At 36.9% G+C, this 14760-nt stretch overlaps 1 long non-coding RNA gene across 2 annotated transcripts in view; it reads left to right on the forward strand.

Moving 5' to 3' along the window:
- LOC129659365 (uncharacterized) overlaps nucleotides 1-14760 on the forward strand; it is a 97487-nt gene that overhangs the window by 44580 nt on the left and 38147 nt on the right. The window contains exon 4 of one of the 2 annotated variants that reach the window (XR_008718028.1): nucleotides 1091-2096. The exons of the other annotated variant lie outside the window; for it this stretch is intronic. This is a non-coding gene — a long non-coding RNA (uncharacterized LOC129659365). Of the gene's footprint in view, nucleotides 1-1090; nucleotides 2097-14760 lie in introns of those variants that run through there. 2 annotated transcript variants of the gene reach the window in all.

A 14760-nucleotide genomic window follows, 5' to 3' on the forward strand; every position in this document is an offset into this window, starting at 1 on the left:
TTTATTCAAGATTTTGTTTATTGCAATAGAATGGGCCAGACTAAAGTCTGAACTCAGTTCCACTGAACAAAGGGTGGGAAGACTTTTAAGCACTGAGGTGAGAGGGAGAGTACAGGACATCTGCATTGACTAACTGGTTTTACCTGAACGAAAAGTAAACTTTCTCATGTCTTTGTAAAAGGAAAAAGTTTCACAACTTGGAATAAGGCGTCCACTGCAGCTAGGCTCTTAACTTCACACAGAGATTGGGGTATTGGACTACTGTGCCTTCCTTTATGTTGACATATCAAAGCAAGGGCTCCCAGGTCTGGAGAAAGACAGTCCTGGGTTGTCAAACTGACAAGATTTTTAAAAATTTACATCACAAATGGGCAGAGAAAGAATTTAATTTTTTTTTTTTAAGTAAATGCTCCAAGAAAGGGATATCAAAGACCTAGAGTCAAGAATAAGCTGTCTAAAGTTTAATCAAGTTGACAGGAACTTTAAGTCCATCTTAATCACAGGTATTATTGGGAGTCAGTTGTAAGAACTGATGTGGATGATGAAAACCTCAAAAAAATGGCAAATGGTTAGATGAATTTCAAAATTTAGTAACTACCATATTCCAGTGTTTATTCCTCATAGAGTCAGTTATGGTTATGATGATGTACTCATTTAGCACACTTTTGAAATCACTATGAAACCCATTCAGAAGGTGATAATTTTGCTCCCATTTGTATAAGTCATACTCCTCATTCATTCTCACTCTCTCACAGAAATGTATATGATAGAAATCCAGAACATGTCATTATTTCCCCTGAAGTCATGACCTTTCTAAAAGTATTTAACTGATTTTGGCATTTGAAAAAGCAGGTTATGTAGTAAGATTCTGACATAGCCATGCATCAACCATGTGATAGGGCTTATAGTTTCAAAAGCACTTTCTTATTCTTTTTTCATTTGATCTGTACAAGAATGTCTTGAAGCAGAAGGGAACCGATATGATGACCACCTTTTTAAAAGAGACAAAATAAAGACTCCCAGAAGCTAAGCAACTTATCCAAGGATATAGAAAACAATTAGTAGAGCTACCTTTTACTTTTATATCCAGGTTAAGTCTTCCCAAATACTGCTGCTGCTGCTGCTGCTAAGTCACTTCAGTTGTGTCTAATTCTGTGCGACCCCATATACGGCAGCCCACCAGGCTCCCTCGTCCCTGGGATTCTCCAGGCAAGAACACTGTAGTGGGTTGCCGTTTCCTTCTCCAATGCAGGAAAGTGAAAAGTGAAATGAAGTCACTCAGTCATGCCCGACTCAGAGACCCCATGGACTGCAGCCTAAAGGGCAAGAGTACTGGAGTGAGTTGCCACTGCCTTCTCCCAAATACTACTACTACTCTAATCCTCTACTTGTAACTCAGCCAAAGTGAGATTTTCTGAGGCACATATATTGTTTTTGTTTTGCGGGTTTTTGAGCAAATCTGTCTTACTATTAAAGAGATAATGTCCAAATAATTGAGCAAACATTAGGCTGAATAATGTTGTCATTCCTGTGTCTTTTGGATGCTCCTCCTAATTTCTTTTTCAAAACTTCATCAAATATTAAGACAACCAAAAACATTTAATTTCTTTATTGTAAATGGGTAGACACCTTATATTTCTTGTACATCCATATGTATATATTTACTTTTATCAGCAAATCTTTAGTTTTATATGTGTTTCAAATTATTCCTTGACTTCTAATGTTTATAAAATGTTATTTCATTGTTAACACTTTCATAGTTTATGTTAGAGTTAGTTTCCTTATTTGGGGTCCAAACCTGCAATTCTCAAAGTATGTTCCATTATGTTTCCTCTTGGAATAAAGTACAGAATACAAGTATTATATGAGAATCTGTGGAAGTGGGTGCAAAGAATCTGCATTAAAGAAGGTTCTAGAGGACTCTGTGTACATTGTGGTTTAAGATACAGTGGCTCTGATTTTTAATTCTCCTATCACATCTTGATCAATCTATTTTTTATTCTTATGCAAATCCTCATGAAAAAGCTAGTCTATCAAAGCTACTACCACTATAACTTACTATAACTTATGACATTATACCAATAATGTCAGTGATTTTATAGTAGCTTTTTTCAAAATATTTTTATCTTCTTATTAACACCTTATGACAACATTGTATGGCAAAAGAAAATAACTTCCTCAGAAACTTTCCAAATGAAAATAAAAGTCAAAACTAAAATTATATACACAGAAGAGAGTTTTTGGAAACTGTTTTCTTAACCTTCACTGTGTCAATGCCCTGAAATGAGCTATATTTATACCTCAAATCCTTAGGACACATTATATTCATGGTGGACACATATGTCTTATAGTAGACTTGTGACACTCCATATTGGGCTTTGGATTAATTATTTGAATTACTATTGATTCCTGATATAGCCAGAGTGAAAGTGAAAGAAAAGGGTTAGTTTCTCAGTCGAGTAAGACTCTTTGCAAACACATGGACTATAGCCCGCCAGGCTCCTTTGTTCATGGGATTCTCCAGGCAAGAATACTGGAGGGGGTTTCCATTCCCTTTTTCAGGGGATCTTCCCAACCCAGAGACCAAACCCAGAGACCAAACCCAGGTCTCCTGCATTGCAGGCAGATTCTTTACTCTCTGGGCCACCAGGGAAGCCCAATCCAGAATTTAAAGTAAGAAACATAATGAAGTAATTATGAATAGATTTATATCTTTTTCAAAAGACTTTTATAACATTTAGAATGTTCCAAAGATAGAATTTACTGGCATGGGAGGTAGAGAAGTGAAGTGAAATGAAAGTCACTCAGTCATGTCCGACTCTTTGTGACCCCATGGACTGTAGCCCAAAAAGCTCCTCCGTCCATGGAATTCTCCAGGCAAGAATACTGGAGTGGGTTGCCATGCCCTTCTCCAAGGGATCTTCACAGACCAGGGATCAAACCGAAGTCTCTCGCATTGCAGGTGGATCCTTTACTGTTTGAGCCACTAAGTAGAGAACTCCCTGTTAACTAGTGGGAACTGAAAGGAATCACTGTACTGGGTGAAAAAGCAGACTATTTGATTTATAAAGCCCTTTTAAATACTCTTCTTAATCTCAGAGTATTTAGATTTGCCATCTGTCCAGCCAGAGCTATTATTACTATCCCATTTAATTATTATTCCTTGAATGCTAGTTGTAACTGACTTCACTTTCTCATTTTTGTGGGGCTAAATCTGTGAGATAACGTTAAATGAAGTATTATGCCATGAACATCCTTGTCCTGAACATAGGTAAAACAAAAATTGAAATTCTTCTATTTGCCCAATTAAATATACAGTTTAATCAGGTCTCATAATTGGTAAGTCATGTGAAACCATAGTAACTTTGAAGGTCTATGGATTCTTCAAAGAAAATTTAAACCTGAAATTATCATTGGTATATTTCTATATACAAAGTTTTCTCTGATAATTTGCCAGTGATTAGTTTTTTCAATTTGTCAGGAGGTTTTAGGTTGAGTTTTTAATATATTATTTTGTCAAATATTTTTGGGGAAATTTGGATGATTTTTTATTGATAGTAAAATATACTTAAGTTAAAAATTGTCTGTTTACAGTCAATTGTCTGGTTACCTTGTCCTTGTTTTGAAAAGGACCCTGGAATTTTTAAATGTTCATGTAAGCACATCCTTTAATTTCCCATGCAACCATATTGCATGAAAAACTCTCAAAAGACTGGAAAGGAACAGGTCTTCCTTCTTTCCTCCCCCCTCTCTTATTAAAATTGTACTTTTCCTTTACTAGCCATTTTTGACAGATAAAAAGCATTTGGCATGTTTTTAAGATACTTTGTAGCATTTACTCTCAGCATAGCCATTTCCCCATGGGAAGCTTTCTGAAGACAGCATTTGGCAGCTACTTAAAAATGATTGAATTATAGTCTAAATGTTTATCTGCTGTTCATCTTATATTTTTACCTAACAGAGAAGTGCATTGAAGATAGGCTGATTTACAGTTCAAAAGAAACTAATAGCAACAGTTGCTTTGGCACAAAAACTAAATTTAATTTCCTGAATTAATTGATTTGGGAATTAGCAGACTGGAACTGTAATTCTGACTTCTAAGAAATAATGCATGTAAATTACACAGAGGATCTTGTTCTGAACCTTGTGGCCAATGAAAATAAAAAGAATGCAGTTTTGGAAAATGTGTTAAAGGTGGTATTGTTGTCTAATTCTTTTTGCAAATCTTTTTTACATTTAGGCTGAGGAGAATGTGCTTAATTTTGCATGTGTGACTCTGATAGAACGAAATTGCCTTAGTATAGAGGTGACTGTTAAGGGCACGCAACTACTAAAGCACTGAAAAGTGAAAGCTAGTCACTCAGTCATGTCTGACTCTTTGCATTCCCATGAACTGTAGCCTGCCAATCTCTGTCCATGGAAGTCTCCAGGCAAGAATGCTACAGTGGGTTGCCAATTCCTTCTCCAGGGAGTCTTCCTGACCCAGGGATTGAATCCGGGTTTCCCACACTGCAAGCAGACTCTTTACAGTTTAAGCTACGAGGAAGGCCCAGGGATGCACTAACTAGTTCTAAATGCAGAGCATTTGTATCATCTATGAAGTAGTGGGATAATTTCCATACTAGTCTAGTAAATATTTTACATGACTCACCATACTTTAAAACTTATAAGTGATTTTTATTGTTAAACTATATACAGTTTATTCCTAATTTGTCAGAAAGTTTGTGGCAAGTTTTGAAGTCAGGTGTTTGGAGTTCAGTATAAAATTTTCTATAGAAATTACATTATACATGATGGTTAAATCTTTAGGCTAATTCATCATGTGTCAGAGAGATCTGTGGAATTCAACATGGTAGCAAAGAAATCTAGCTACGATCTTAAGGGCAATGATTTAGAGTTTTGACCTTCAGTTCTGAAATATATTTGCTCCCTTCAGTAAAGTCCTGCATTGCCTTTGTGTTCGCTTTTCCACTTGAAACACAAGAGAATGAGATGGCAAGGTGGCTGAAGATGCATTCAAAGAAAATAATTGAGAGACAATAATAGAAGATACAAAATGGAAGAGGAAGAAAATATTTTTGGAGGTAGATTACCCAAATAACTAAGTATTGTTTAGGTAATGGCAGCTTGTCTTCTATTCTGTCCTTTGTTTATGGCATGTAAAGTTTCAGACTATTGGGACAGGAAAAATTGTGGTAGCTACTAGACAAATAGAGCTATTTAAATTAGGTTAATTAAAATTAAATGCAATTAAAATCCATTTCCTCAGTTGTGCTGGCCATATTTCAAATACTCAATAGCTGCATGAGTTTTATAACTGCCATTCTGGGACAGCAGAGATACAGAGTATTTCCACCATCATAGACAGTTCTACTAGACAAAGCTGCTCTAAAGGAGGGATTGACAAACTTTTTCCAGAGGGCTGTAGAGTAAATATTCTAGGCTCAGTGGCCCTGCAAGGTCTATGTCTTATATTTTTATAACCTTTTAAAAATATAAAAAACATTCTTTGCTCATGGATTGTACAATAATTGGCTTCAGGCTGAACACAGTTGGTTTCTCCCATTCTAGAGCATCTCATTCCTTTCTTCTGATAAATGCAGGTTAGGAGATCAGAAATAGGTTCACAGTAAAAAGTTTTGCTCTGTCTAAGATGGGTACTTATGCTTCAGGTTGAAGCTTAAGCAAGAAATTTTTCCTCTGCTAAGGAACATGATTTGGTCTGTGGTTTCTATGCTGTGTCCAGATAAGCCAGATCATATCCTTCATTTCAGTGATTTTGGATGATGGAACTTGAACAAATTTATTACAATATCATAATTTGTTTGCTCTGGAAGCATCAATCTTTGCATACTTGGCAATTTTATATCAATAAAATAATGAAAATATGTATTGATGAAATGTTTCTATGCTCTGATGCAATCTCATTGTAATTAGTCTAAAATTTTTTTCTAAATGTTTAATGTGGTAAAGTAGAATCTCATAGAGTATTTAGTATCTTTAAAAATAATCTTTTTTTATACTTGCAGTAATGATTGAAGTTTGTGTAAATATTTGTATCATGAAAATGTGAACATCTATTATTTTTTATTATTAAATTTCAAAATATTTTATTTTATATTTCTTCTTTAGTCATCACCATTTGTAAAAGTAACCTTAGGTTTTAAATTTTTACTTGCTTTAAAAACAGAAAAGTAAAATTTAAGAATATTATTTAAAATATTTATGTCTGCAATTTAACAAGATTGTTGAATATCAACTATGTGCCAAGTATTATGCTAAGCACTGTGGGTAAAAATCAATTATGTAATTCCTGATCTCAAGGAACTCACATGTAGCAGGAAGGCAGGCACATAATTCTGTAAAGCAGTATATGAAGTGAAATATAAGTTATTTAGGAAAAAAATGTGGAAGACAGAGGAGCAAAGAACTGTACCAGAGTAATATCTATAAAATCTTTAGAAGGGACGAGGCATCTCTTTTGGGCTTTTCGGATTTGTGGATGAATGAGATATTTTGGAAATGAGAGAGCAAGCCAAGTCCCGCTGTATGAAATAAAGAGCATGAATGCATATATGCATCACACACACACACACACACTGGAATAAGTACTCAGAGAAAGGAGAGTATAATTTTGCTTGAGTAGCAATTGTGAATGTAGGATGGTAAGATATGTGTCTAGATTTATGGTTAATCTGTGTGACTTACTAAAATTACTGAATGCTATAATAAAATAGGCAGTGAGATGAATTTAAGCATAGCCTTGGCTTTATTCAGAAATTTGATTCTGGCGGCAGGGTATAAAAATGATTGGATAAAAAAATTAAGGTAGGATGATGCCATAGGAAGCTCTTTCTATAGATAAGGTAAATAGTATGCTGCTGCTGCTGCTAAGTTGCTTCAGTCGTGTCCGACTCTGTGTGACCCAACAGACGGCAGCCCACCATGCTCCTCTGTCCCTGGGATTTTCCAGGCAAGAATACTGGAGTGGGTTGCCATTTCCTTCTCCAATGTGTGAAAGTGAAGTCGCTCAGTCGTGTCCGACTCCTTGCGACCCCATGGTGTAGCTCATCAGGCTCCCCAATCCATGGGATTTCCCAGGCAAGAGTACTGAAGTGGTTTGTCATAAACATAAAATTAAACAAGTAATACGACAATACACGGGACTCTTAGAATTTTAAAGTAGTTGGGAATAAATTTGGGCAGAATTTGATCATTTGATGTGGGATAAGGAAGAAGTTAAAAAAAAATGAAACCACATTTTATAGCTTGCTATCCAAGCCAGCTTTGAAACTCTTAAAGAAGAAGGATAACGTGGAAGATGTTCGACGCACAATACTGGATGCTTGGGGCTGGTGCACTGGGACGACCCAGAGGGATGGAATGGGGAGGGAGGAGGGAGGAGGGTTCAGGATGGGGAACACATGTATACCTGTGGCGGATTCATTTTGATATTTGGCAAAACTAATACAGTTATGTAAAGTTTAAAAATAAAATAAAATTTAAAAAAAAGAATAAAAAAAATGGAAATAGAGATTTTAGTTTGAAAAGATTAATTGTGAAGAACCAATGTATCATACAGATAGAAATGTATAATAGTAGTATAGTTATTGGTATAGAAAAAAGAATTCAACAGTCATATGCTATCACCTAATCAACACATTATATGTTTGTAAAGTGTTAAGTATTGTATTAAATCTTTAGCATTCACTGCACAATTTATTCACAAAAACTTTGTGGGGAGTATTGTTATTATCACTCATTTTAGAAATGAGACAAATTTGCTTTTTCTACCAGCAGTATCTTTTGTCCTCTTATATAATTCAGGAAAGTTGAGACAATATGTTTGAAAACATCTAACAATGCCTGGTTCACGGTTGAACCTCAACCAATTCAGATACAGTAGTTAAGAGCATGAGTTCTGCAATCAGACTATGGTTTCAAAATACACTCCAGTGCCAAAACTGGACAAAGATATTATAAGAGAGGAAAACTATAGACCAATATCTCCTATGAGCTTAACATGTCAACACCCCTAACAAAATGTTAGCAAATCAAATCCAGCAATGTGGAAAAGAATTATACATCATGACTGAGTAGGTTTATGCGGAGTAGGCAAGGTTGGTTCAAAATTCCAAAATCAATGGCTATAACTTATTACGTGTCTATGTGCTTAGTAGCTCAGTCATGTCTGACTCTTTATGACCCCATGAACTGTAGCCTGGAGGCTCCTCTATCCAGGGCATTTTCCAGGTAAGAATATTGGAGTGGGATGCCATTTCCTCCTCCAGGGGATCTTTCCAACCAGGAAATCAAACATGTGTCTGCTGCATTTCTCACATTGGCAGGGGGATTCTTTACCACTGAGCAACCTAGGAAGCCTTTACATAACTCATCACATTAATAGGTTAACAGAGAAAAAACATAATCAATAGATGTATAAACTGCATTCAAAAGAAGTCTAACACCTATTCATGACAAAAAAACAGCAAATGAGGAAGATAGGTAAACTTCTTCAACTTGATAGACAAAATCTGCAAAAAACCCTACACCTAACATTGTATTTACATGATGAGAAAGTAGAAACCTCCCTAAGATCAGGAACATAGCAAGAATGTCCCTTCTCACTACTCCTTCAACATTGTAGTGAAAGTCCTAGTTAATGCAATAAGACCAGAAAAGGGACTAAAAATTAGACAAAATGGAAGGAAAGAGTAATGTTCTCTTTGTTTATAGATGACGTTTTTACGTAGAAATACCAAAGAACCAAGAAAACCATTCCAGAAACTAATAAGAAAATATAGCAATATTGTAGGATGCAGCAATAATTATTTTAATATTAAAATATCAGTTGTTTTCTATATAACAGCAGTGAACAATTGTATTTTTAATTAAAAAGATAATGCTACTTATATGGACTATGGAATGAGGTTCATGACATTGTACAGGAGACAGGAATCAAGACCATCCCCATGGAAAAGAAATGCAAAAAAGCAAAATGGCTGTCTGGGGAGGCCTTACAAAGAGCTGTGAAAAGAAGAGAAGCAAAAGCAAAGGAGCGAAGGAAAGATATAAGCATCTGAATGCAGAGTTCCAAAGAATAGCAAGAAGAGATAAGAAAACCTTCTTCAGAGATCAATGCAAAGAAATAGAGGAAAACAACAGAATGGGAAAGACTAGAGATCTCTTCAAGAAAATTAGAGATACCAAGGGAACACTTCATGCAAAGATGGGCTCGATAAAGGACAGAAATGGTATGGACCTAGCAGAAGCAGAAGATATTAAGAAAGATGGCAAGAATACACAGAAGAACTGTACAAAAAAGATCTTCCTGACCCAGATAATCACAATGGTGTGATCACTGACCTAGAGCCAGACATCCTGGAATGTGAATTCAAGTGGGCCTTAGAAAGCATCACTACTAACAAAGCTAGTGGAGGTGATGGAATTCCAGTGGAGCTATTCCAAATCCTGAAAGATGATGCTGTGAAAGTGCTACACTCAATATGCCAGCAAATTTGGAGAACTCAGCAGTGGCCACAGGACTGGAAATGCTCAATTTTCATTCCAATCCCAAAGAAAGGCAATGCCAAAGAATGCTCAAACTACCGCACAATTGCACTCATCTCACACACTAGTAAAGTAATGCTCAAAATTCTCCAAGCCAGGCTTCAGCAATATGTGAACCGTGAACTTCCTGATGTTCAAGCTGGTTTTAGGAAAGGCAGAGGAACCAGAGATCAAATTGCCAATATCCGCTGGATCATCGAAAAAGCAAGAGAGTTCCAGAAAAACATCTATTTCTGTTTTATTGACTATACCGAAGCCTTTGACTATGTGGATCACAATAAACTGTGGACAATTCTGAACGAAATGGGAATACCAGACCACCTGATCTGCCTCTTGAGAAATCTGTATGCAGGTCAGGAAGCAACAGTTAGAACTGGACATGGAACAACAGACTGGTTCCAAATAGGAAAAGGAGCACATCAAGGCTGTATATTGTCACCCTGTTTATTTAACTTATATGCAGAGTACATCATGAGAAATGCTGGACTGGAAGAAATACAAGCTGGAATCAAGATTGCCGGGAGAAATATCAATAACCTCAGATATGCAGATGACACCACCCTTATGGCAGAACGTGAAGAGGAGCTCAAAAGCCTCTTGATGAAAGTGAAAGTGGAGAGTGAAAAAGTTGGCTTAAAGTTCAACATTCAGAAAACAAAGATCATGGCATCTGGTCCCATCACTTCATGGGAAATAGATGGGGAAACAGTGGACAGTGTCAGACTTTATTTTTCTGGGCTGCAAAATCACTGCAGATGGTGACTGCAGCCATGAAATTAAAAGACGCTTACTCCTTGGAAGGAAAGTTATGACCAACCTAGATAGCATATTCAAAAGCAGAGACATTACTTTGCCAACAAATGTTTGTCTAGTCAAGGCTACGGTTTCTACTGTGGTCATGTATGGATGTGAGAGTTGGACTGTGAAGAAGGCTGAGTGCTGAAGAATTGATGCTTTTGAACTGTGGTGTTGGAGAAGACTCTTGAGAGTCCCTTGGATTGCAAGGAGATCCAACCAGTCCATTCTGAAGGAGATCAGCTCTGGGATTTCTTTGGAAGGAATGATGCTAAAGCTGAAACTCCAGTACTTTGGCCACCTCATGTGAAGAGTTGACTCATTGGAAAAGACTCTGATGCTGGGAGGGATTGGGGGCAGGAGGAGAAGGGGACAACAGAGGATGAGATGGCTGGATGGCATCACTGACTTGATGGACGTGAGTCTGGGTGAACTCTGGGAGTTGGTGATGGACAGGGAGGCCTGGCATGCTGCGATTCATAGGGTCGCAAAGAGTCGGACACGACTGAGCGACTAACTGAACTGAACTTGTATGGAAATAAAATCACAACATCATTTGTGTTTCAAGAAATGAAATATTTAAGTATAATCTAACAAAATTCATGATAGATCTGCCTGAGAAAACCTAGAAAACTTTGATGAAGGAAATCTAATAAGATATGAATAAATGGAAAGATATTCTGTGTTCATGCATAGAAATATTTAAGTTGTTAAGACGTCAATTCTTCTTAACTTTATTTATAGATTCAGTGCAATGCCAATTAAAAATCCCAGCAAATTATTCTGTGAATACTGTCAAACTGATTTGCAAAAGATCCAAATTAGCAAAACAGTATTGAAGAAGCAAGCTGAAAGACTGGCACTATCTGACTTATTATATTTACTACAGAACTAAACAAGAGTGTATGGTAACAGTAAAACAGTAGACAAATAGATCAATGGAACAGAATTACAGCCTAGAAATAGACTCACAAAAATTAGCTGATATTTGACAAAGAAACTAAGACAATTAAAAAAAATTACTACCAAGTCATGACAAAAACTCAATAGAGAAATGATAAACTTTTTTAAGAAATGGCCCTGGAACTACTGGACATCCACATGCAAAAATTAGTAAGTTAAATAATCCTACACTTTTGGGACTTTCCTTACAATCCAGTGGGTAAGACACCGCACTCCCAGTGCAGGAAGCTGAGTTCTATCCTTGGTCAAGGAACTCGTTCTCATATGCTGCAACTAAGAGTTCTCTTGCTGCAATGAAGATTGAAGACCCTGCATGCCACACCTAAAACCCAGTGCTGTCAAATAAATAAATTAATAACATTTAAAAAATAATCTTACACTTTTGCAGAAGTTTACTAAAAGTAGCTCATAGACCTACATGTAAAACACAAAACTATAAAACTTTGAGAAGATAACAAAGGAGAAAATCTAGGTGGCCTTGGATTTAGTGATGACTTCTTATATACAAACAAAAATCATGACGTAAGAAAGAAAAAAATGATAAGTTCAACTTCATTAAAGTTACATGCTTTTGCTCTATGAAAGTCACTGTTAAGAGAATTAAAATACAAGGCACAGACTTGGAGAAAATCTTTGCAACACATGCATCATTTAATAATAGAGTATTGTCTCTAAATATACAAGAAACACTTAAAACTCAATAATAAAAAAATACCCAATTTAAAAATGGGCAAAATATGAACAGACAACTCCATGAAAAAATATGTAGATAACAAGTAAGCATATAAAATATGTTCAACATCCTATATCATCAGTTCAGATCAGTCACTCAGTCATGTCCAACTCTTTGTGACCCCATGAATTGCAGCACGCCAGGCTTCCCTGTCCATCACCAACTCCTGGAGTCCACCCGAACCAATGTTCATCAGGTCGATGATGCCATCCAACCATCTCATCCTCTGTCGTCCCCTTCTCCTCCTACCCTCAATCTTTCCCAGCACCAGGGTCTTTCCAAAGAGTTGGCTCTTCGCATGAGGTGGCCAAATTACTGGAGTTTCAGCTTCAACATCAGTCCTTCCAATGAACACCCAGGACTGATCTTTAGGATAGTCGGTTGGATCTCGTTGCAGTCCAAGGGACTCTCAAGAGTCTTCTCCAACACCACAGTTCAAAAGCATCAATTCTTTACCACTCAGCTTTCTTTATAGTCCAACTCTCACATCCATACATGACCACTGGAAAAACCATAGCCTTGAGTAGACGGACCTTTGTTGGCAAAGTGATGTCTCTGCTTTTTAATATGCTATCTAGGTTGCTCATAACTTTCCTTCCAAGAAGTAAGTATCTCTTAATTTCATGGCTGCAGTCACCATCTGCAGTGATTTTGGAGCCCAGAAAAATAAAAGTCAGCCACTGTTTCCCCATCTATTTCCCATGAAGTGATGGGACAGATGCCATGATCTTAGTTTTCTGAATATTGAGCTTTAAGCCAACTTTTTCAGTCTCCTCTTTCACTTTCATCAAGGGGCTCTTTAGTTCTTCTTTACTTTCTGCCATATGGGTGGTGTCGTCTGCATATCTGAGGTTATTGATATTTCTCCCAGCAATCTTGATTCCAGCTTGTGCTTCCTCCAGCCCAGTGTTTCTCATGATGTACTCTGCATGTAGGTTAAATAATCAGGGTGACAATATACAGCCTTGACGTTCTCCTTTTCCTATTTGGAACCAGTTTGTTGTTCCATGTCCAGTTCTAACTGTTGCTTTCTGACCTGCATATAGGTTCCTCTTAGGCAGGTCAGGTGGTCTGGTATTCCCATCTCTTTCAGAATTTTCCACAGTTTACTGTGATCCACACAGTCAAAGGCTTTGGAATAGTCAATGAAGCAGAAATAGATGTTTTTCTGAAACTCTCTTGCTTTTTTCGATGATCCATCAGATGTTGGCAATTTGATCTCTGGTTCCTCTGCCTTTTCTAAACTGAACTGAACCACTATACACCAATTCGAATTACTAAAATCCAGGACACTGCCAACACTAAATGCTCATGAGGATGTGAAACAACAGGAACTCTGATTTATTGCTGTGGCAATGCAAAAATCGTACAAAGGCTATGCAAGACAGTTTGGTATTTAAAAAAAAAAAAAAAAAAGCTAAGCTAAGCCTAGTCTTAAAATATGCTCTAGCAATTGCCCTTATCGTAGATTGATTTGTATTGCCCAAGAAAGATACATTGAAATCTTAACTCTTGGTACTTCAGGATGTGATCTTGTTTCAAAACAGAGTCTTTTAGAAAGGTTGTTAAGTTAAAAATGAGTTCCTTGAATGAGCCCTAATCCAGCATGACTGGTGTCCTTATAAAATGGGGGAAAGAGAACACAGAGAGATACATCACTGTCAACATGAAATGATGACACAGAGGAAAACACCACATGCAGAAGGCAGAGATTGGAGTAAATCTTTCCAGGAACACCAAAGATTGCCAGCACCTCACCTAGGAGAGCAGAATGGAACAGATTTTTCCTTACAGCTGTCAGAAGGAACCCATCCTGTTATCTTCATTTCAGACTTCTAGCCTCTAGAACTGTGATAAATTTCTGTTGTTTGTAGCGACCGTTTGTGGTACTTTGTTTCAGCAGCCCTAGGAAACTAATACAGAACTTCTGGGTAATTACTCAGATGAATCAAAAATTTATGTCCACTCAAAAACCTGTATATGAATGTTTGAATTGAGAGTCGCTCAGTCGTGTCTGACTCCTTGTGACCCCATGGACGTACAGTCCAAGGAATTCTCCAGGCCAGAATATTGGAGTGGGTAGCGTATCCCTTCTCCAGTGGATCTTCCCAACCCAGGAATCAAACCAGGGTCTCCTGCATTGCAGGCATATTCTTTACCATTTGAGCTACCAGGGAAGCCCTCATATGAATGTTTATAGCAGCTTTATCCATGGTCTCCAAAATTTGGGAGCATCCAAGACGTTCTTCAGTAGGTGAATGAATAAATAAACTTTGATGCATCTAAGCAAAGGAATATTTTTCAGTGATTAAAAAAACGAGCTATCAAACCATGAAGACACATGAAAGACCTTTAAATGCATAGTTGCTAAGTGAAAGAGAACAGTTTGAAAAGACTGCATTCCGTATGATTCCAAAGATATGACATTCTGGAAAAGGCACAACTATAGATACAGTAGATGATCAGTGGTTGCTAGGGATCTGGCAAGAGGGAAAAAGGATGAAAATGTGGAGTACAGGTTATTTTTAGGAAAGTGAAACTATTGTCTGATACTGTTACAGAAAATATATGACTTTATCCATTTGTCCCCATGAAATGATATAACACAAACAGTGAACCCTAATGTAAGCTATGATTGTATTAATGTAAATGTATCATTATGTAACAAATGTACCATAATAGCAAGGTGTTAATAATAG

Source organism: Bubalus kerabau, chromosome 8 (genome assembly GCF_029407905.1).
Source record: "Bubalus kerabau isolate K-KA32 ecotype Philippines breed swamp buffalo chromosome 8, PCC_UOA_SB_1v2, whole genome shotgun sequence".
Taxonomy (NCBI): Eukaryota; Metazoa; Chordata; class Mammalia; order Artiodactyla; family Bovidae; genus Bubalus; species Bubalus kerabau.